Source organism: Oryctolagus cuniculus, chromosome 20 (genome assembly GCF_051225735.1).
Source record: "Oryctolagus cuniculus isolate XC-2025 breed Fujian yellow rabbit chromosome 20, ASM5122573v1, whole genome shotgun sequence".
Classification (NCBI taxonomy): domain Eukaryota; kingdom Metazoa; phylum Chordata; class Mammalia; order Lagomorpha; family Leporidae; genus Oryctolagus; species Oryctolagus cuniculus.
This window is the reverse complement of record NC_142886.1, coordinates 47,827,402-47,849,839: the sequence shown is the minus strand read 5'-3', so window position 1 is coordinate 47,849,839 and position 22,438 is coordinate 47,827,402. Positions and strand designations below refer to the sequence as shown.

Here is a 22,438-nt window from a genome sequence, read left to right as displayed (position 1 = left end):
CCGCCGCAGCTGGCACGCTGCGGCCGGCGCACCGCGCTGATCCGATGGCCGGAGCCAGGTACTTATCCTGGTCTCCCATGGGGTGCAGGGCCCAAGTACTTGGGTCATCCTCCACTGCCTTCCCTGGCCACAGCAGAGAGCTGGCCTGGAAGAGGGGCAACCGAGACAGAATCTGGCGCCCCGACCGGGACTAGAACCCGGTGCGCCGGCGCCGCAAGGCGGAGGATTAGCCTAGTGAGCCGCGGCATCGGCCATCCGGTTATTCTTAAGTGCTGAAACTTAACTGAAAAGTGATTGCTGTTAAATATAAGAGTGGGAATAAGAGAGGGAAGGGATGTGCAATTCGGGGCATGCTCAAGCTGACTTCCCTCAAACGGTAGAGTTAGAAACATACCAGGGGATTCCAATTCAATCCCATCAAGGCGGCATGTACCAATGCCATCTCACTAGTCCTAGTAATCAATTTCTGTTCACAATTAATCATGATAGGACTAAGAACCAAAGGGATCACATAAACAAGAATAGTGTCTGCAAATACTAGCTGATAGAATAAAAAAGGGAGAGAATGATCCAACATGGGAAGTGAGATACACAGCAGACCCATAGAATGGCAGATGTCCTAAACAGCACTCTGGCCTCAGAATCAGCCCTAAAGGCATGCAGAGCCAGCTGAAAAGCCCATGAGAGTATTTCAGGCATGGAAAGCCAAGACACTCTGGGGGGAAAAAATGACCTAAATGAAAGATCTCTGTGAGATCCCAGTGGAAAGAACAGGTCATCAAAGAAGGAGGTACCTTTCTCTGAAGGGAGGAGAGAACTTCCACTCTGACTACGACCTTGTCTAAATATGATCAGAGTCGGTGAACTCAAAAGGCTTTCATAGCCTTGGCAACTCATGACTGGAGCATAGGGAGATTGCTGATGCCATAAACAAGAGTGTCAATTTGTAAAGTCAACAACAGGAGTCACTGTGCACTTACTCCACATGTAGGATCTCTGTCCTTAATGTGCTGTACATTGCGATTTAAGGCTATAACTAGTACTCAAACAGTATTTTTCACTTTGTGTTTCTATGTGGGTGCAAACTGTTGAAATCTTTACTTAATATATACTAAATGGATCTTCTGTATATAAAGAGAATTGAAAATGAATCTTGATGTGAATGGAAGGGGAGAGGGAGTGGGAAAGGGGAGGGTTGCGGGAGGGAGGGAAGTTATGGGGGGGAAGCCATTGTAATACATAAGCTGTATTTTGGAAATTTATATTCACTAAATAAAAGTTAAAAAAAAAAAAAGAAAAAAAGAAAGAACGGTGTGTGCCAGGCACCTGCAGGGCTGGGGCACACGCCCCGGCACTGTCTCCTCAGTCCCTCGTTCATGAGCTCTTTGGGGAAACACGACAAATGGGGAAAAGCAAGTGACAGCGAGATGTTCGGACATTGGCTTGTGGAAGAGTAAATCCAGCCAGAAATCGTTAAGGGAACTGAAGAGGCGGGAAGTCAAGTGATTTAAGAGTTTGCTGCATGAAAACATAGCTGTGGTCCAAAGGCAGTAAAAATCAATAATGGCTTTCAAACATTAAACCTTATAGACTGGTTTTATAAGATTTATACATAGTCTGTCCAGACAATATACTTGGCAAGTAGTAGAAAAAGATAAAAACACACACTTCTTGATGAATGGTTTAATTGTGACAGTGAATTGGCTTCTGACTGCTTTACCAGTTCTTAGAATAAATACATCGGAAAAGAAAGGTAGGGGACAGCTAATCACCCCGTATAGCCAAAATGAACAGTTTGAGAAATTTTACATTCTTTTAACTTTTTTTCAAAGATTTATTAGTTGAAAGATTTACAGAGAGAGAGGGAGAGACAGAGATCTTCCATCCACTGATTCACTCCCCAAGTGGCTACAATGGCTGGAGTTGGGCCGATCCAAGGCCAGGAGCCAGGAGCCTCATCTGTGTCTGCCACACTTGGGCTGTCTGCTGCTGGTTTCCCAGGTGCATTGGTGGGGAGCTGGATTGGAAGTGGAACAGCCAAGACTTGAACCAGCACCCATGGGGGATGCCGGAGCTGCAGGTGACAGTCTAGCCCACTACAACACAATGCCAGCTCCAGTTTTTAACTTTTTTAAAATTGATGTTTACTGCACAGTACACATGAGTTTTTTACTCAAGTAACCACAGCGGAGATTGGAGATTCCCGGCGATTCTGGCAGCCCAGGAAGCTCCGCGGTGTCCTTTCCCAGTCACTTCTCACCCCCTTTGCAGGAGTGGCCACTCGGAGTCTGTTGCCGTCTGTGAGCCCAGCCTGTTTGTGGACGTTGGATCAGTGGAGTGTGACAGCATGGGCCCTTTTGCAGGTGGCCTTTCTGGTTCTGGGAGGAGTGCGTGAGATTTGTCTGTGTTGCTGGGTATAAGTCATATAGCCTCTTCATTGTTGTATAGTTTTTCATTGAATACACTCTGTCTTTTTTTTTTTTTTTTTTTTTTTTTTTTTTTTGACAGAGTGGATAGTGAGAGAGAGAGAGACAGAAAGGTCTTCCTTTTGCCGTTGGTTCACCCTCCAATGGCCGCCACGGCTGGCGCGCTGCGGCCGGCGCACCGCGCTGATCCGAAGGCAGGAGCCAGGTGCTTCTCCTGGTCTTCCATGGGGTGCAGGGCCCAAGCACTTGGGCCATCCTCCATTGCACTCCCGGGCCACAGCAGAGAGCTGGCCTGGAAGAGGGGCAACCGGGAAAGAATCCGGCGCCCCGACTGGGACTAGAACCTGGTGTGCTGGCGCCGCTAGGTGGAGGATTAGCCTATTGAGTCGTGGTGCCGGCCTGAATACACTCTGAATTTATGATTTATTTATTTGAAAGGCAGAGTTAGGGAAGTTTTCCATCTGCAGGATCACTCCCCAAATGTCCACAATGACCAGGGCTGGACCAGGCTGAAGCCAGAAGCCAGGAGCTTCTTCGTGTCTCCCATGTGGATGCAGGGGCCCAAACACTTGGACCATCATCCTCTGCTTTCCCAGGCATGTTAGCAAGGTACTGGATTGGAAGTGGAGCAGCTGGACTTGAACCGGCACCCACATGAGATGTTGATGTTGCAGGCAGTGGCCTTACCTGCTTTGTCAAAATGCTGGCCCTCAGAGAGATATCTTCCATCCACTGGTTCATTTCCCAAAGGGCTGCAATGACTGGGACTGGTTCCGCTTCATCCCGGTCTCCCACATGGGTAGCAGGGGCCCAAGCAGGTGGGACCATTATCCCCTGCTTTGCCTGGGGGCACTAACAGGGAGCTGGATCAGAAGTGGAGCCGCCAGGAATGAAACAGGCACTATGATATGGGATGCTGGTGTGTCATGGCTTAAGCTGCAGCACCACAGTGCTGGCTCCTGTTCCTTTTTTTTTTTTTTTTTTTTTTTTGACAGGCAGAGTGGACAGTGAGAGAGAGAGAGAGAGACAGAAAGGTCTTCCTTTTGCCGTTGGTTCACCCTCCAATGGCCGCCGCGGCCGGCGCACCGCGCTGATCCGAAGCCAGGAGCCAGGTGCTTCTCCTGGTCTCCCATGGGGTGCAGGGCCCAAGCACTTGGGCCATCCTCCACTGCACTCCTGGGCCACAGCAGAGAGCTGGCCTGGAAGAGGGGCAACCGGGACAGAATATGGCACCCCGACCGGGACTGGAACCCGGTGTGCTGGCGCTGCGAGGCGGAGGATTAGCCTAGTGAGCCGCGGCGCCGGCCTCCTGTTCCAATTTTTATACATTGTTCTGTTGATGGACATTTTGGTTGCTTGCAGTTTTGTATTATTTTAAGTGGAGCTGCGGTATGTAATCTCGTATATGTCTTGTGAACAGACATATTTGTTCTGGGTATTGGGAAAATTCCTAGGTTACGGTGTGTGTGTGTGTGTGTGTTTTGGCTTCAGTCAGGACATTGCTCAGCTGTGTATCGTAGTGGTTGGACTGGTTACACCCCTACCAGCAATGCCTGCACTCCCTCACCAGCACTTGGTCTTTGGGGACATTCTGGTGGACGACAGTGGAATTTCACTGTAACTTTAATTTCCACTCCTTAGTGACTAGTGGTGTTGGGTATGTTTTTGTTTGTTAGCTACTTGGATAGCCTCTTTGGGGACGTGCCTGTTCAAATACTTTGCTCAGGGCGCATGTTGTGGAGCAGTGGTTTAAGCCACTGAATACCTGCATCCACATTGGAGTGCCTGGTTTGGGTCCTTGCTATTCGATGCTTCTGACCCAGCCTCCTGCTAAGGTGCCTGGGAGGCAGCAGATGATGGCTCAGGTACTTGGGTTCCTGCCACCCACATGGGGGACCTGGATGAGTTCTTGGCTCCTGGCTTTGGCCTGACCTGGCCCTGACTGTTTTGGCTATTCAGAGAAGGAACCAGCGGATGGAAGAACTTGCTCTCTGCCTCCGTCCCCTGCTGTGATGCTGCTCCCATCACTCTGCCTTTCAAATGAATAAATAAATAAATACTTTTTAAAGAATTGGCCTCTTTAAAAGCAAACCAAAAAATCCAACTTTTGCTTATTAAAAGAAATTTTTAATGGCTTACTTAATCAAATATATGATATTCTTTAAACATGTAACCAATGTAAACTTATTAGTGACATAGCTTATATTTTTAAAAATAAATTTCAAAGTCCAATTTGTATTTTGGTGGGGGATATGTTACTAATTTCTTTCACTGTGGTAGAGTATGTATGACATAAAATATGCCATTTTAAATGTTAAGTGTACAGTTCAGTGGCATTAATTGCATTCATAATGTGATGTAGCCGTCATTCATAATGTGATGTAGCCGTCATTCATAATGTGATGTAGCCGTCATTCATAATGTGATGTAGCCGTCATTCATAATGTGATGTAGCCGTCACCACTGCGTGTTTCCCAAACTTTTTCATCAGCCCAGAGGGAAGTCTACATTACACAGAAACTCCTTATTCCCGCCCACATTGCCTGATGGTGATTTGGTGTTTTCTTCTGGGTGTGGGTCTTGTCCAAGGGCTGGCCTCCTAGTTATTCTCCTAGTGGTGTGATTGGGTGGGTAGAAGTCCTTGACTTCAATGAAGTCTGATTCATCAGTTTTATTTTTAAAGGTAGTGTTTTTATTTGCTCTGTAAGCATTCTTGAAAGCAGGTGTTTGGCCTCGTGGTTCAGAAGCTCGTGTGCCACAGGAGAGTCGTTGGGTTGGAGTCCCAGCTCCGGCTCTGACTCCCGCTTCTTACTGATGCAGATCCTGGCAGACAGCAGCAGTTGGTTCCCTCCCTCCTGCCTGGGATCCCTGGATTGTGTTCCAGCTTCTGGCTTCAGCCCTGGCCCAGTCCAAGCCCTTGCAGGCACTTGGGGAGTGAGCCAAGGGGTGGGAGCTTGCTCTCTCTCTCCTCTCTCTCTCTCTCTCTCTGCCTCTCAGAAACAAGCAGGCAGTGCTTAGGTTCTCAGCTGAGAGTATTTTATTTTGGGTGATGCCTGTAGTTTTGGCTGTCCAGGCTGGACCAGTGAGGCACAGGACAGCCATCGCACTCCCCCCCGAACAAAAAACTGGCTGGCTGGAGCTGGGTACCTGGCCTAGCATAGGATGGGAAGACATTGCTGATGTTTGCCTCTAGGAGCGTCTTGCTTTGCTTTTCGCAGCTGTAGCGTGATCCATCTCCTTAATCCTCACGGACGTGGTGAGAATGCCGCAGAAATCGTGGCCATCCCACACCCGTGCTCCTAGCCTTTTATTGAGAACAAAACTCACTACATTAATTACCAGGAGCTTTACAAGGGATATCTTAACATATGGAATAAGGTCTTGTTATGTGGTGCCTTAAAAGCCACGTTTGAAGCATGAATATAAATGGGCTGGCTTCTGCTGAAGAGAGTCTCCCCCTCCCTTCCAGTCTCTCCCTTCCAGAGAGCTTGATGTAGTTTCTGCTGTGATGGCTTTGCAGACTTTCCGGTTACGGCCTCAGAGGAAACTGAAAGCCCGGCTTTGCCCCTGCACAGAAGACTCGGCTCAGAGAGCGAGTTGGCTCTACGGTGTTCTGTGGGTTCTTTGCACACAGGTCATGGTTAGCTGGACATTGGTCAGACAGAAGGGATTTGTCTTGCACTGTTTTCACTGCGGGCCAGCGGCCCTTACACCTGTCCGGTCTCCAGAAAGCTGACCGTTTCAGTGCACAGGGCTTAGTAAAGTGGTTGTGCTGTTTAGGCTCATTATGGGAGGTAGAACTTAGGAAGCACAGTTCATGCATGTGGCAGCTGTTACTGAGAGGGAAGGTGACATTTTCCTTTTTAAAAAATGTTTAGGACTCCTCATTGAGTATTAGATGTGCTACATTCGTGTAGAGATAGATATAGATGGTGTGGTTAGGTGAAGGGATTCAGGATCTTCTTCACTTACCAGCTGGGTGACCCAGGGAAGTTTTTTCTGAGCCTTAGTTTACCTGTCAAATGGAGGTGAGAGTCGTACCTCACCAGGGTTATTGTGGGGTTTAAGTTTGTTGACATGCAGCAAATATTTGCAATATTTTATGTGCCCAGAACATAGCAGGCACTCAGTAAATATTAATGTTTACTGTTATTATTTTTTAAAGATTTATTTTACTTACTTGAAGGGCAGAGTTACAGAGAGAGAGAGAGGGAGGGAGCGAGATCTTCCATCCACTGGTTCACTCCCCAAATGGCCTCAACGGCCAGGGCTGAGCCAGGCTGAAACCAAGAGCCAGGAATTCCTGGTCTCCCATGTGGGTGCAGGGGCCCAAGCACTTGGACCATCTTCCACTGCTTTCCCAGGCCATCATTAGGGAGTTGGCATAGAAGTGGAGCAGTCGGGACTCAAACCGGCACCCATATGGGGTGCCAGCATTGTAGGCAGCAGCTTAACCCACTATGCTACTATGCCATCCTCAGTGTTTATTTTTTAATGAGCTGCTATAGACAGTAGTGAAATTCAGGCACACAGGCAGGTTTGGGCCACTGGCACTGGGAGGTGAAGCAGGTATGCTGTGTGTGTGTGTGGGGAGGGTGCTGCTGGGGTAGTGTGTCCAGGAGCTTGGACCTCAGACACGTCTGTTGAAGACGTGTGCTAGGTCAGGCCAGAGGCCTCTCAGCCCAAGGGAGAGCAGTTAGCCAGGACCTCTGGCATTGGTTCCAGGGACCTTTCTGACTGCCACCACCCCTTGTTAAAAAATTACGAGATACAGTGCATACGGTAGAAGTGTGAGACAGTGCCAGCTAGCTGGAGGAGGAGCGTGGGAGTTTGATTCGCTCCACTTTGGTAACACAGAACCTCACATGGGCAGATCTGGACACAGGGGCCAGAGACCCCAGCTTCCCCCAGCCTCCCTTGGCCACCACGCGCCTGTGTGCGCCCTGTCCCCGTGGGCTGTAGTCGGAGAGCAGACGTTTCTACGGTTGGCCTCCGTGGTGGCAGCCAGCAGTTCCTGTGCCTGCATTTCAGCTTAGGTCAAGTCACCTGGGAATCTTGCAGGAGCAGTGTTTCCTGGGCGCCCCCCAAGGCCTGCAGGTCTGGGCCGAAGGCCGGGCTGCGTCACCCCGACAGCACCGTCCTGCTCAGGCCGGCACCGAGCGAGGGCTTGTGCTGGAGCCGCTCCAGGAGAGCTTACCGTTTCCTTTAGCTTCACGGCGTTCATCTGTTTCGGAGAAGGAACACAGGAGTGTGGAATTGAGGGGACCGAAATAGATCCTTCAGTGTGGAAGGTGGGCCTTATGGAGGCCTCAGATTGCCCAATTTTCCTAAGTGGTGGGAGGTGAAGAGGTCCCGCTGGTTCCTGTGCTGGCCCTGGTTCTGGTGAGGCCGTGTGTGGAAACGTCCCTCGTCAGTGTCACTAGTGTGTCCTTGTTCAGAGAACTTGGCCATGTCCACAGTGACTACAGCAGTGTCCCGCCTGCGTGGGGACAGCAGGGACGAGCAGTTGTGTCACCTGCCGCTGACTGACCACATCCCCGTGTCTGTCTCCAGGCTGCTTCCCGTCCCCTCTCAGCTCCCCTGTGCCCCGTCCCTCTGTCCCTCCTGCTGCTGGACTGCCCCGCCTCTTCCTGCACACGCATTCAGCAGTAGAAAGGTAGAAACTCGCGTCTGCTGAGTTGCTGGCCACAGGGCAGGGGCACAGCCAGCCCGCCGTGAGTGTGCCGTGGGGGACAAGCAGCATGCAGGCGATTCAGAGCCCAGAAGTTCATAGTTTCTAAACACTTGTTTCTTAGAGGCTTCGTGACACACATTGATGATCTCTGCGGTCGAGGTGTGGCTGGCTGGAAGGTGCAGCCAGGAAGATCTGCTTCCAGGTCAGGGTTGGCCACGGCGCTCCACTGGACAGGCCCAGTTCCAGGCCAGCCGCTGACCAGGCTGGTCTGGGTTCTTAGTCATTTCAGGCGTGTGGTGTTTACCACACTCTCACCCCCTCCCGGCCTTTGCCCTGCCCTCGTCCTATGTGGTTACTATTCCATGGTCACTTTTACTGCAGACGGCTCCGCCGTTCCAGGAGTCTGTCCTGCCAGGACGCTCACAGCCTCTCTGCTGCCAGCGAGCTCGGCATGGGGTTTGCGTGCTGCTGCTCGGGGCGCCTGCGGTGGCTCTGCACCCCCGTCCTCGGGTGCCCTCAGCTTTGTGCTTTTTCGCCTGTTATTGTGCTTGGGACAGCGTCCCTGCACGAGCCCTTCCTCCTGGCCCTTGCTGTCCCTTGGCGTTTTCCTTTCCTCCGTCTTTGAGACCTGGCCTGCGTGACGCCTCCTCGTGGGTCACTGTCAGGTGCGCTCTCCCCAGCGGCACCTGAGCCTCTCCCCTGCGACGGCTGTACAACTGTGTATCCTGGAGTGATATTTTGCCATCTGGACTCCTGCTACAGCGTCATAGCTTCCTGAGAGCAGGGAGCTCATCTCACACAGCAGACACTTAGTGGTGGTTTGGTGAGTGGAGGAGGGAGCTTTGCCGTTCTTGTGGTGCCGATGGGTTAAGCCACTGCCTGTGATGCCAGCGTCCCAGCTGAGTGCTGGTTCAAGTCTTGGCTGCTTTACTTCTGATTCATCCCTGCTAATGCTCCTGGGAAAGCAGTGGAAGACAACCCAAGTGCTTGGGCCCCTGTACCCATCTGGGAGACCAGGATGGAGTTGCAGGATCCTGGCCCAGCCCCAGCCATTGTAGCCATTTGGGGAGTGAAACAGTGGATGGAAGATCTCTTTCTCTCTCTGTAACTCTGCCATTTGAAAAAATAAATAAATCTTTTTTTTTTTTTTTTTTTACAGGAAGCTTTGGGATTCCATTGAAGGGGCCAGTGTTGTGGTGCAATGAGTTAAGTTACCACCTGTGAGGCTGGCATCCCATACGTGCACTGGTTCAAATCCTAGGCGCTCAATTCCAATCCAGCTTCCTGCTAATGGGCCTGGGAAGGTGATGGGAGACGAGTGTTTGGGTGCCTGCCACTCACATGGGAGACCTGGATGGGATTCCAGGCTCCTGGCGTCCGCCTGGCCCAGCCCCAGCCATTGTAGCCATTTGGGGAGTGAACCAGTGGGTGGAAGCTCTGTCTGTCTGTCTCTCTGTGACGCTGCCTTTCAAATAAAATAAAGTTTAAAAAAAAAAGTAGCATTGAGGATGCAGAAGGGCTTTAGTGCGTCTCAGATAAAATCAGCATTTTTATGACGTCACCTTTATTATTTGAAAGTTTTTAACATTTGTTCCCTTTCCTGTTTACAGTTGCACGTTTATTTGCTCTCACAAGAATGTAACAACAGTGTCACTTTTATTTCGTTATGCCTTTTTAAAAAAAATGATTTATTTATTTGAAAGAGTTACACAGAGAGAGCAAGAGCGAGGTCTTCCATCTGATGGTTCACTCCCTGATTGGCCACAACAGCTGGAGCTGCACCGATCCGCACTGATCCTGGCCAGGAGCTTCTTTCAGGTCTCCCATGTGGGTGCAGGAGCCCAAGGACTCGGGCCATCTTCCACTGCTTTCCCAGGCCACAGCAGGGAGCTGGATCGGAAGAGGAGCAGCCGGGACATGAACTGGAACATCCCCCCTAGCCATGTGGGATGCCAGTGCCACAGGCAGAGGCTTAGCCTCCTACGGCACAGCACCCGCCCCCCCCCCCCCCCCAGCCTTTTTTAAAATTAAGGATGAAGCGTTTGAAAAAGAATTTAAAAAGCAATTTACACATTGGTCAGTAATTACCACAAGACGGATAGGCAGTCTCTTCCTTTTCCTCCGAGCTGAGCTTGCGGCTTCTGGGGAAAGAGGGAGTGGGGTGACCGTGGGTTGTGTCTGATTTCCCGGCGCCTGTGCTCTGGCCCAGCGGGAGGCCTCTGCCGGGCCCTTCTCTCACCCTGGCTCAGCTCTCAGCCTCAGCGTTTGTTCCAGACCTGTCCCCGGTTGCCTGTTCTCCGTTGCTGTCGTCCCATTTGTGTGTGCCAGTGTGTGGCATCCACCAGACACAGGCAGCAGCCAGCTCTGTCCTGCTGTCTCTTCTGCACTTCACTCGGGGGGGCGTGCTGCAGATACCTGGACTGGTGCGTGAGTGAGTGCCATGCCGTGTGAACGAGGGGCAGCGTGGAGGCCTCTGGAGGTCGTGAGACGGTTCACAGGGAGGGCATCTTCAGCCGTGTCTCGCCCGCAAGTCGGTGGGAAGGGGGAAGTTACTCCAGTCAGGGTTTTTTAGAGACAAATAATGTAAGATTCTTTACAGATTTTGCAGCTTTTTCTTTAGAAAGTAAGTGGTGACTAGAAAATATAGTGGTCATTGTGCTGAGCATGGAGTCTTAATTGACAAAACTAATGATGTAGAAAAACCTACGTTGGAAATGTCACTCTGCTGTGTGTCTGGAAGCGCAGATGGGGAGCAGATTTTCCCCTTTCACGGAAGATTCATTAAGTGCGTCAGGAGAGGTTTCTTTTCTGCACTATCTCCTACAGCCCGAGTGATTTGAGGCGACATCAAACCCCACGTTTTCTTGCGTCTCCCGCGCAAGAGGCAACTGGGCTGCTGTTGACCAGCCCTGAGACTGAGGTCACCTTGGCCTGAAGCAGGGCACCCGCTGGCGTGGTCGGAGGCGGATGACCCCCTCTGCACCTGCCACGGACAAAGCCAGTGTGGTGAGAGCTGAGGATGAGCACGCTGACACAGAACGAGGCCTGCTCTTTGAGAGAAGGCTCTGCAGAGCACCGCGGGCCTAGGCACTTGGCTCCAGGTCGTCCGCACTCAAAGCTGGTGCCAGCGTTGCACTGAAACTGGCTGGACGTGGGGCCGGGACTCAGGCTGCAGGCTCTGTCGGGACAGACAGCAGCTCCTCAGCTCATGTGTAGGCCTGTCTTGCTGACAAACTGCACTGGGCCGCTGTGGCTCCTGCCTCCGGAGGGAGCACGCTGCTTGCCGTTGCTAACCTTTCACTGTGTAGAGCGGGACTCCAGTTCAGCAAGCCGAGTGTTGCTGCGTGTGGTCTGCAGGTTGGCGTGCACACAGGGGCTCTCTGGTGGGCGAGGTGGCTCCCTGCCCTGCCTGGCGCTGTGGGGCGGCCCCCTGCAGCATTCCCAGTTGTTTCACCATGGACTTGGCTGCATGGACGATCACGGTCACCCGGTGCCCCAGCTTCTGTCCTGGGCTCTGCAGCATCGTGAAGTCGGCTTCACCGGCACACCCGGGCATTGTTTCTGGGTCTCTGCAGCTCAGCTGCTCCACTGAGAAAGCAGGGCCATGTGACAGGAGCGTCTCCCAGCCTCCCGTCTCCGTCTCTGCCTTCCCTGGGAGGCTCACCTGGCGCCTGGGGTGGCCGGGTCAGAAGCCTGGCGACTTTGTGGGCATGGTCCCCTTCCATCTTTTTTATTTTTCCCTTCTGTCCTAGCTTTTTGCCCCAGGTTCATAGTCTGTTCCTCTATGTCCTGTCTTTACCCCAGCACTGGTCAAGAATATACTACGCTGGAGAGTTCCGGCAGCCCCACAGCCTCCGCTTCACCAGCATCTCCTCCTCCCCCACCCTCCACAGGTCTCCAGGGACCCCCAGTTCACTGGTGTCAATGGCTTTTCTCACAGCCCAGCGTTCATGCTTCCCTGGACTCCTGGGTGCTGCCGTTCCAGTCCCCTGAATGTGGGTGCTCCCCGACTTCCAGGGCCTTGGCTTAGGAGCCAGCGGGCCTGGCTTTCCAAACGTAATTCTTAAACATTTTCTCATCTATAGCCAAACAGCATTTTCTATCTAAAAATAGTTTAAGTCAATATATTGGATGTCTTGCTTTCAGTTCCAGGTGAACAAGTATCTGTTGTTTAGATGGTGCTTGAGAGACACGCACTGATTCAACTTCTTTCCTGGGAAACTGGTTTACAGAAACGGGCTGTTCAGCAAAATGGCCTTGCTCTTAGAACGTCCGGTGGTGTTTGCTGAGAAACCTGAGCGCGAGCCCCACTCGGGACCGTCCGTCGTGAAGCGCTCAGTGGAGGCAGTGTAAGGCAGAGGAGGAAGTAGTCGACTCGCATCTCCTCCAGGGAAGGCCTGGTGCGGGTCCTCTCTCCCGGGTCCCGGGCCTCCGTTGTTTCGGAGCAGAGTCAGTCTGCAGCGGTACTTAACACAAGCGTTTTTCCTCATGGTTTTTTCTAAGGAATGTAGATGCTAACGGAAAACAAGCAGCAAGTACCGGCGATAGCCTGGAGGCTTTGTGCCCGCGTGTGCCCGGGTGTGTGCGTGAACGTGCGTAACGTGTGTGCACGTGCGTAATGTGTGTGCGTGTACGTGCGTAACGTGTGACGTTCGTGTGACGTAGAACACTGCTTTGGAGAGTTCTGGTGCCTGTTTTGAACTCTTAATGAAATGAGAGTAGGACTTTGTCTTAACCTAAGATGAATCTAGAATAATTCTGCTTGATGGAGAAGAAAACGCTAAGCTGCCTCACCCCAAGACCTGGGCGTCTGGTTGCCACTCAGGCCCTGGGAGCAGCTGCCGCAGGGACGCACTCATCAGCACCCTGTGGGTCCATGCGTCGGTTTTCAAGGAGGCGTTTTATCGTAGTGCTGAGATTGTTTTATTTGTCTGAGCGGAGGGTAATGTGTTTGACATTTCCCTTTTCAAAAGGTACAAAAAAGGTTATTTAGACTTTTCAGAACTATAGCTCTTAAAAAAAATTGCAGGCTGAGTTAGAGGGGGGCGGAGAGAGAGAGATTGATCTTCCATCTGCTGGTTCACTCCCCAGCCAGGGCGGGGCCAGGCTGGAGCCTGGAGCCAGGAGCCAGGAGCCAGGAACTCCATCCGGATCTCCCACTTGGATGGCAGGGCCAGGTGCTTGGGCCTCCCTTTGCTGCCTTCCCCGGCACATTAGTAGGGAGCTGTACGAGAAGTAGAGCAGCTGGGACCTGAACGGGCCGCTCATATGGGATGTGGGTGTTGGAGGAGGTGGCTTAGCCTGCTGTGCCACCATCCCAGTCCCCAGAACCATAGCTCCTTATCAGTGACTGTAGTACAGTTTTGTTGCACCTTGCTCAGAAGTCTGGACGTCTGTGTCCTCTAGGTGAGAATACTTGTAATCTTGCTCTGTCTGGGATGACAGCGCTGGGGATTTCCTGTGACACGTGCCTCTTGAACACTCTTGGAGCAGGAGCAGAGGAGAGGAGGGTGTGTGAGTAACCAGTGATTGCCTTGCCTGGTGCCACCGGGCTCGTGGGCTGTGCGTGGCGTCCTCACTGGGGAGCGGGGCCCTGGGCTGTGCTCTCAGCCCTGTCCTCACCCTGCCTCGAGCAGCCAGCAGCACCTTTCCCCTGGAGCGTCGTTATCGGTGGGATTTGCCAGAGTAAACTCAGGGCAGCTGGTGACAGGGTGTGGGTGGTGTGTGGAGCTGAAGGGAGGCCGTGAGAATGAGCCGTGCCAGCTGCTTGCCCAGTTGTGGCGGCCTGCTGGGCGGTGGCATGCGAGTGTTAGTGAGAACCCCGGCAGTGCCGTGCCTCCCGGCTCTCAGGTCTGTGGTGTGCTCCCAGGGTTCCTTTCTCACCAGCTACTCATCAGCTTCTACTTTTAGCTCTAAAGGCTGAATGTTCTAGGGGCCAAAGGTCATTTCCCTAACAGCATGACAACCAGCAGAGTTGAAAGTGGCCCAAAAGATAGTGCGGTGCAGACCTTGGAGATACGCTGGTTTAATGATTGAAAGGCGTGGGTGTCTTAGGGACACTGGAGTCATCATGAAAATGATAGGAACTCCAGATAATGCAATATTGGATGTGATTGGGACGCCAGTTATGGGGCATGCCTCCAGTGAAGAAAATACCAGAAGTGAGTTGCGCTGTGGCCTCCGTGTTTAAAGTGTGGTTGAGGCAGGGAGCGCGCGTTCTGCAGGTGTTTGGCAGTTCTCGTGTGTGCAAGAGAGGGAGCTGGGCCACGTCTGCAGGGCGCCTGGACGCCTTCCGGCTGGAGATGGAAACGCGGGCCTGCACGCGGTGCTTTGGGAAGTAACAAAGTAAACTTTAGTCTCAGCTTTGCTGGTGCTGTTGGTCTCTCAGCTTACGGTGGCTTGAGCAGTCTCTTCAGTGGCTTTTAAACGAGAGCAGCATTTCCCAGGCATTTTTGTAGGCTCTCAGCAAGACTGTATTTACCGTGTTAGAACACACAGGCTTTACTTAGGGGAAAGTGGGGCAACTTCGCCTGCACTCCAGAGAGGTCTGTCCCAGCCTGCTCATTGTGAGCGGCGGGACTGGGGCAGGCCGGCAACGTCTGTGCCCCTTGGTTTTCCTGTTGGTAGAAGGTGGCTAAGGATGCTGCCTGTTACACAGGGATCCTGATGATTAAGTTACGTGTACGTGGAGTTCGCCAGAGTGCCTTGCACACCGTGCCTCTCAGAGGCCCGTGTTTAATAGCCCGTCTCCCCTCTTGCTTTCTCTCTGGAGACACAACACGCTCTTGGGTGTGAAGCACGCTCATTCCTGTTCAAAGTGTGCTCCGTCTACACCCTGGTGTGAAACACGCTCATTCCTGTTCCGTGATGGGGAAGTGTGCTCCGTCTACACCCTGGTGTGAAGCACGCTCATTCCTGTTCAAAGTGTGCTCCGTCTACACCCTGGTGTGGAGCACGCTCATTCCTGTTCCGTGATGGGGAAGTGCGCTCCGTCTACACCCTGGTGTGAAACACGCTCATTCCTGTTCAAAGTGTGCTCCGTCTACACCCTGGTGTGAAGCACGCTCATTCCTGTTCAAAGTGCGCTCCGTCTATACCCTGGTGTGGAGCACGCTCATTCCTGTTCCGTGGAGGGGAAGTGCGCTCCGTCTATGTGGAGCACGCTCATTCCTGTTCAAAGTGTGCTCCGTCTACACCCTGGCGTGGAGCTCTGCGTTGCTGTGGTTGTGATGCTCTCCTCGGATGAACAGCTGCGAGGCGTGACTGGTTTAAGCAGGGAGCCGCGAATTTCCCCTGCATCACGGAAACCTGGAACAGCTGGAGTGAAAATACAGCAGGAATAAAGCAGTGCAGTGCGCGGCCGATGAGCAGGACTCAGCCTGCTTTTGGGTGCAGATACCTGGAAACAGTGACTGCTTTTACCACCCTGTTTGTTTCCAGGTGGAGGAGCTACAAGGAAGCTGGTTGTGCCGAGCCGAGCCTTGGTCATAGTTTAGCGTCCTGAGGTCAGTGGCCTGCGCTGTTTGGTGCAGCAGTGTGTGAAAGCAGGGGTCAGGTCCTCCAGGAGGCTGGAAGTAGCTTGTCTGAAGGGAACTGGGCACATCCAGCAAGGTCCTGGGCTTTTCGAAGGCGAGTGCAGGCTGCCTGGGTGAGTGGGAGTGTGGTGGGCGGGGGTCTGGGGACCATTTGGTTCCGAGAGTGGGGAGTTCCGTTTTCCTCTGCCAGTCACAGGCACCTAACAGAGACGCTCAGTAAATAGGATATTTGTCAATGAATTACGTTTCTAGTGTTAAACTGCCTTCAACTTTCCTCTAGGTCAGTAGGTGCTTGTTGAGTGAATATGTGATCGGTAGAAATGCTGGCTGTGACTGACTTTGGTTAACAGTTGTTTATGTGTCTTCAGGGTATATACATGGTGACTGATGAAACCATTGTTACAGGGCCATATCTTTTGCAGTATTTCAACAATTTCCAGTTAAATTCAAAACTCAAGTAGGTTGTAGCTTCAAGCCTTCCAATGGGGAAAAAAACCCAGTTCATCCATCTTAAAGTCATTCCGTAGATTTGTTGAACAATGTTATTTCTCCACTAATCTCATCTTCTTATTCTAATTGTAGGGAAAAACATAGTTGCTGTTGAAAAATTATATGTACGAGTGAACAGCAGAAAATCCTAATTTAATGTGTATTGATGCAATTAAATTTTTATTGGTCCTATTGAGTGAATTCAAAGAACTTTGTGATGAAAAATTCCCCAAAGAATTGGCTGTAATCTGTGTTTAAAAATAAAAGTCTTCACAATTGATTTTTCTCCCTCAAGAGCCGAGTCTGTGACCATGCTTTGGTTCTGATTGACGGTCATCACGGCTGCCCCTAGCCGGGTCTGTGACCACGCTTTGGTTCTGATTGACGGTCATCACGGCTGCCCCTAGCCGGGTCTGTGACCACGCTTTGGTTCTGATTGACGGTCATCACGGCTGCCCCTGGCCGGGTCTGTGACCACGCTTTGGTTCTGATTGACGGTCATCACGGCCGCACCGATGTTCTGCGGTTGGTGGTTGTGTTCAGCTGTGCTGCGTCCACTTGGAAAACAAGAGACAGGCAGCGAGGACTGGGCCGTCCTGCTCGCTGCTTCCGATTCACCTTCATCCGGGAAACCTGCCGGTGCCGGGCGCGGGTCTCCTGCTCCTCCGTGCTGCTCAGCTTTCTCCTTCCCACTCCCAGTTCTTCCTGCTGCTTCCCCTGCGAAACCTCTCTTTCCTCTTCCCCTCCCTGCGAGGGGAGTACTGCTAGGGAGGGGGGAGGGTCAGGAGAGCTGCGTGCCGCCTCTCTTCCTCCTGCCCAGTGCTCTCGGGGGCGGGGGCCATGTCTCCGCAGTGCACCCCAGATGTAGCACGCACGGTTCTGTGGCCGAGCCCATGGCCGGAGGAATCGGCGGGATGCGGCCGTCACTGGAGCTGATGTCTGTCCGCGGCTGCTCAGCCCCAGCCGGGCTGTTCTCAGAGGTGCTTGCGAAGTAAAGCACAGTGTTAGAGTGGTTGCAGGACAGGCCAGGTACAGCTGCAGCTTCTGTTTGGCTGTGTCTGTGTATTTGAAATTAATCCTCAATGCTGTGCCGGGGCAGAGGATAAATTCTCTAAAAACACAATGTCTAGGATCTGGTGACCTGCGCGGGCTCCCATCAGGATGTGTGGAGGCGCGATGCGGTGTGCCCACCCGGGTCCGGTGGGGGGCCTGGTCCTGAGGACGCCCAGGGCTCGGAGGCCGTTGTGCACCCCAAGCCGCCTGCCCCTGCTGGAGTTTGGGAGCCTTGCTCAGAGCAGCCGTGTTTGAGAATTGTTTCAGGAGCTGCCTCTCCATGTCAGAGCGTAACTCGGGAAGCTTCGTGGAGAAGGATTTAAAAGATAAGTTTTATTTTGGTGCAACAGAATTTTGAGCTCCAGGCATAGTTTTTTCATAATGCAGCTTTCCATGAACTTTTTGAAGACCCCTCGTATGCATAGATTCCAAGATTTTTTTGCATCCAAATAAACTTCTCTTTTTATTCCATTTCCCATGAACATTTTGAAACACCCACGTATTTGTGGTAGCACTTCTTACCTTTATTTTATTTTAAAAATGCTTATTGTTTTTATTTATTTATTTTTTTGACAGGCAGAGTGGACAGTGAGAGAGAGAGACAGAGAGAAAGGTCTTCCTTTGCCGTTGGTTCACCCCCAATGGCCGCCACGGCTGGCGCACCGCACTGATCCGATGGCAGGAGCCAGGTGCTTTTCCTGGTCTCCCATGGGGTGCAGGGCCCAAGCACTTGGGCCATCCTCCACTGCACTCCCTGGCCACAGCAGAGAGCTGGCCTGGAAGAGGGGCAACCGGGACAGAATCCGGCGCCCCGACCGGGACTAGAACCCGGTGTGCCGGCGCCGCTAGGTGGAGGATTAGCCTGTTGAGCCGCGATGCCGGCTGCTTATTGTTTTTAAATGTTAAAATAAGCCCTCTGCTCAAATGCATTTAGTTCCTATGCAGAGCTGTGAGTGTTTTAAAGCCGTTTCACCTCCTAGATTTTTCCGAGTTAGGGACACGTGTAATAGTGAATTCTCTTTATTTCGGTTCTTTACAAAGGTGTGTTGCGTGAGCTTGAGATAAGACTCGCGTAGCGCATATTAACTGTTTATTTAGTGTAAGTGCGCGTCTGTATCTCCTGTTTCTGATCAGCCTGAAAAATTTGCATGCCACGCTGCCGTCGTCTTCTCTTATACTTTATTAAATATCTGTCAATTATAAATATCAAGGTTTTACATTAATGTCAAGATAGTACATCAAAAATTTATGGAATATGTGACTTTTTCCAAGGGTATTTAATACTTAATGCATTTGTGTCATTTTTCTTTCCAGAGATATTGACAGGTTTTATTAAGTGTTTGTTAGGGAGATTTCATTTTTATCAAGGGACTATAAAGAGAAGCTGCATGCTAAATCAATTTTTTAGAGCCAGAATATTGTTCATTTTTTCATCTTCAAACACTTATAATCCATAGGTTTTATTTAAATTTCTTCTGGGTTTATTTTTGTTTCATTTGAGTGATAGTTCAAGACAGAACTTTAATAAGGATCAAATATGCTGACTCTTGTGGTTTTTAATTTCCTTAAGCATAGCTACCAGACCCATGCAATATGGTAAATTCTTCAAAATGTCATACTTACATATTTAGCAATATTGCTCCTTTTTATTGAAGCCAAACAAACAATTTTAGTTCTTAATCTTTCCCAAACATAGTGATCATCGTGCGTGAGCTGCAGTGTTGCTGTCTCGCGTGGTGTGCCTGCTTCTGAGGGCAGAGCGAGTGCAGCCAGGATCCTCTTTTAAAAACAGACTTTGTGCTTCGGGTCTGGTCATGAGCTGTGGCAGCTGTTTATTTCCTCGACTTTCACCATTTATTATGCCCAAGAAGTAAAAATATCAGTCACTGTAAAAATCTGCAGGAATCAGTGGCTGTTGTCTAAACAGCACGGGGGGGTGGGGGCAGGGTGCAGGGAGGTGGTGCTTTGTGACCCCTCACCGAGGAGGGAGGGGGTTCCGCCCCATTGTCTGGGGTGGCCACTCACTCAGTCCCTGGGTATCTGTGTCTTAGAAGCGTCCACACCCAAGACCAGTTTGGCTGCTCAAGAGTGAATTTTCTGTTTTCATTTTTACATTCTATTTTTTAAAAGGATTTATTTATTTTGAAAGGCAGAGTTACAGAGAGAGAGAGAGAGATCTATCTTTTATCCTATGGTTCACTCCCAAGATGGCCACAACAGCCAGGGCTGGGCCAGGCCAAAGCCAGGAGCCAGAAGCTTCTTCCTGGTCTCCCATGCGGGTGCAGGGGCCCAAGCACTTGGGCCGTCCCCCGCTGCCCTTCCCAGGCCATTGGCAGGGAGCTTGATCAGAAGTAAAGCAGCCAGGACATGAACCAGCACCCACATGGATTGTTGGCATCGAGGGTGGCCACATTACTGGCTATGCCGCAATGCTGGCCTTTAGATTTTATTTTTCAAGTACGGGGTAGGAACTTCTTCCTGGGGGAAAGGCTGCCAGGATCAACAAGAGCTCTCCAAGAGTGTGCCCTGCAAGGTGCGGAAGGCCCGTTTGTCTACTGCATAAAGTCAGCTGAAGGCCTTTCCTCCAAGGGTGTCTTAGGAGCGTTGAGATAACTCCAGAGCAGTCGAGTGTTTGTAAGATGGGTTCTTAAACCATGATTAGGTCAGCAGGAGAAAGGCTTGGTGTTTCTTCAAAAACAATTCTACTCCGAGCTTTTGGATGAAAATTGTGTGGCGTGGACATTTGTCTTATCCTTTCTCATTGTTTTAGAATAAGTGAAAATATGTTTTCAGAATTAACTTTTTCACATTCAGATCATTTTTGTTGTTTGAGTGTTTCAGGATCCTTGTTATGCTGCTGTGTGAAATGCCAGCACCCAGTATCAGAGTGCCGGTTTGAGTCCTAACAATCATAAAAACTATTATTGCAGTAATTTTTAGAGGTAGATTAGGCTGGCCTGCCTGCCTGCCTTCCTTCCTTCTTTTTTTTTTTTTTTTTTTTTTTTTAAAGATGCCATAAAGCTGAAACAGAAGCCAGTTTCTGATAAACCCAGTTTGGGTTTGCACTGAATTGCTGCAGAGGCCTTGCCCTGGGAACCAACTCCCGAGCTCCGCCCTGGGGCCAGCAGGTGGCGCTGGTGCCACGGTAGTGAGAGCCCTGTAGCTGGGCCTGGCTCGCCTTGCAGAGCTGCCCGTGGGCCCTGGAGCCTGTGTCAGTGGCAGGACAGAACTCGCACCCTGTTTTTTAAATAAGAACAACCATTTCTAACAGATTCTAGAATATTACATAACCAAACAGCCCAGGTCGTCTTCAGAATTAATCTCTTTTTTGAGTTTTTTTTTTTTTTTTTAATGACTTATTCGGGACTGTGAGTGTGAACTTCCATGTTGGGTAAGAGATGTGCACAGGTCGGAGGGAGGGGGACGTGTGGGAGAGCAGGCTGCCCTTCTCTTGGGCCGCGAGGAGGTGCCGCGTGGGTGAGGAGGGGCCCTCGGCCGTTTCAGCAGGTTCCAGTGTCGGAGCCATGCTGAGAGTCGACACTTCCAGTTTGAAAATTGTCATCTTTTCTGTATTTCTAATAAGTCCAACTTTTTGGGGGAGTATGTGTTTGATATTTAGTGCTTGTGGGATTTAGCATTAGAATTTACTGACTTTCAAATACCATGGTAAATTCCATAGTTTAGATGAATTGAAATACTTGAGAATAGCAGACGTGCCTTCGTGCCTCCTAGGGTTTGAAGAGCGCCGGGTTCGCCACGCTCCCAGTTGGTCAGTCTCACAGTGCAGTTCTGTTTTAGTATAGTGGAAGGCAATTTTTAGCAGAATTCCTTTTCTTTATAATCTCGAGGTTTTTCCGTCGTGCGGCCTTCCAGTGCTTAGCTGTGGGGGAGGAGTGGCACCTGCTGATTTGTACTTTCTCAGGAAAAAGCCGAGCACTGTTGAGGCTAAGCCTCATATTTGAATGGAAGATGGAACAAAGCTTTGTTTTCCTGCCTACCAAGCAGGGAGAGAAGCCCCTGCCGGTGGGTGATTCCCCACTGCCCTTGGCTGTACTGTCCACGCCCATCCCCCCACGGGAGTTGCTGGCAGACAGCGCCTTGAACGGAATCTCCTCTAATTTCACTTTTGGTATCACAGACGCATGCTTGAAAAATTAGCATGAATATATATTTGTGTTTTGAATTTCCTTCCAAAGGGTTAAAACGTGGCTAAAGACCAGAGGGGGGAGTGGGCCCTAGGCGCCAGCGCCCAGTGGCGGCCTTTTGTAGTGTATGATTTGCCTAAAATTGCCCACTGAGCACAAGCTTTTGTTTCCTAATTGATTTACGGCCTGAGCCACTTTTACCTCATCCCCTACTGTCCTGCGTGCCGTGCCAGCGCGTGCGTTACAGTGAGCGATGATGAATTGCCCGCACGTCCAGAGGAAGAGCCGGCTGCCCGCAGCCGCGTGCATTAGCCGCCGTGGAACGCCTTCCTGCCGCCGCTCGCCGGGTCTCTCTCTGACACTGTCATTGAAACCCAAGATTAACACCGCGCTGTTGGAACAGCTTTGGATTTCTTAATTGAGACAAATTTTTAAGTGATTGAGAAGTCGGGGCGGGGTTGGGGCAGCTGTGAAGACAGAAGGGGAATGCATACAGTTTTCTCAGTAGTGTGAAGTTTTGGATGTTTTTACCAAGTGTTCATCGGTGCAGTTAAGGGAAGATGGCGTGTAGACCTGCTGGTGGCTTTGTGTCTCACCTGTCAGATGTGTCACGACCCCGCTGAACTGCGCTCGTCTCCATCCCCGGCTCGCACGCAGGCGCCGACTCCGACTCCCCTCGGATGGTTTAAGTCTGATATAAATGAGAACTTCCGGTTGGTTAGAGTTCCTTTCACTGGTAGGAGAAGAGGTCGGGAATCTTTTCAGGGGCCAGGACCCGCCCCTGACTTGGGGGCTCTGCGCTAATGCTTAGGTCAGGTGCTCACAACGCGGGCCTTTGAAAAGGCAGTCCACCTTAAATTTTATTTTGCACGGTGTCTCTGGGTTCCAGAATCGAAATATGAAGGAGCAGATTTATGGCGGCTGCTGGGCACAACAAATTAAGTTGACAGTGATGTATGAGAGCATAATAGCACGATGATCCCCGCGCACGCGGCTGGACGCCGCCTGCTTCATTTGGCTCTCGTTAGGATCTCTTAGGCAGCTGAATAATGAAATTCTGCTGACTGATTTCTCTTTCCCCTTCTCTCTCTGCACCTCTGCTTTCTAAAACTTCCG

General features: G+C 51.1%; 1 protein-coding gene across 3 annotated transcripts in view; it reads left to right on the top strand.

Annotated features, from left to right (window-relative positions):
* Window positions 1-22,438, top strand: part of SETD3 (SET domain containing 3, actin N3(tau)-histidine methyltransferase) — a 74,795-nt gene that overhangs the window by 36,794 nt on the left and 15,563 nt on the right. The gene's annotated exons all lie outside the window — the stretch shown is intronic.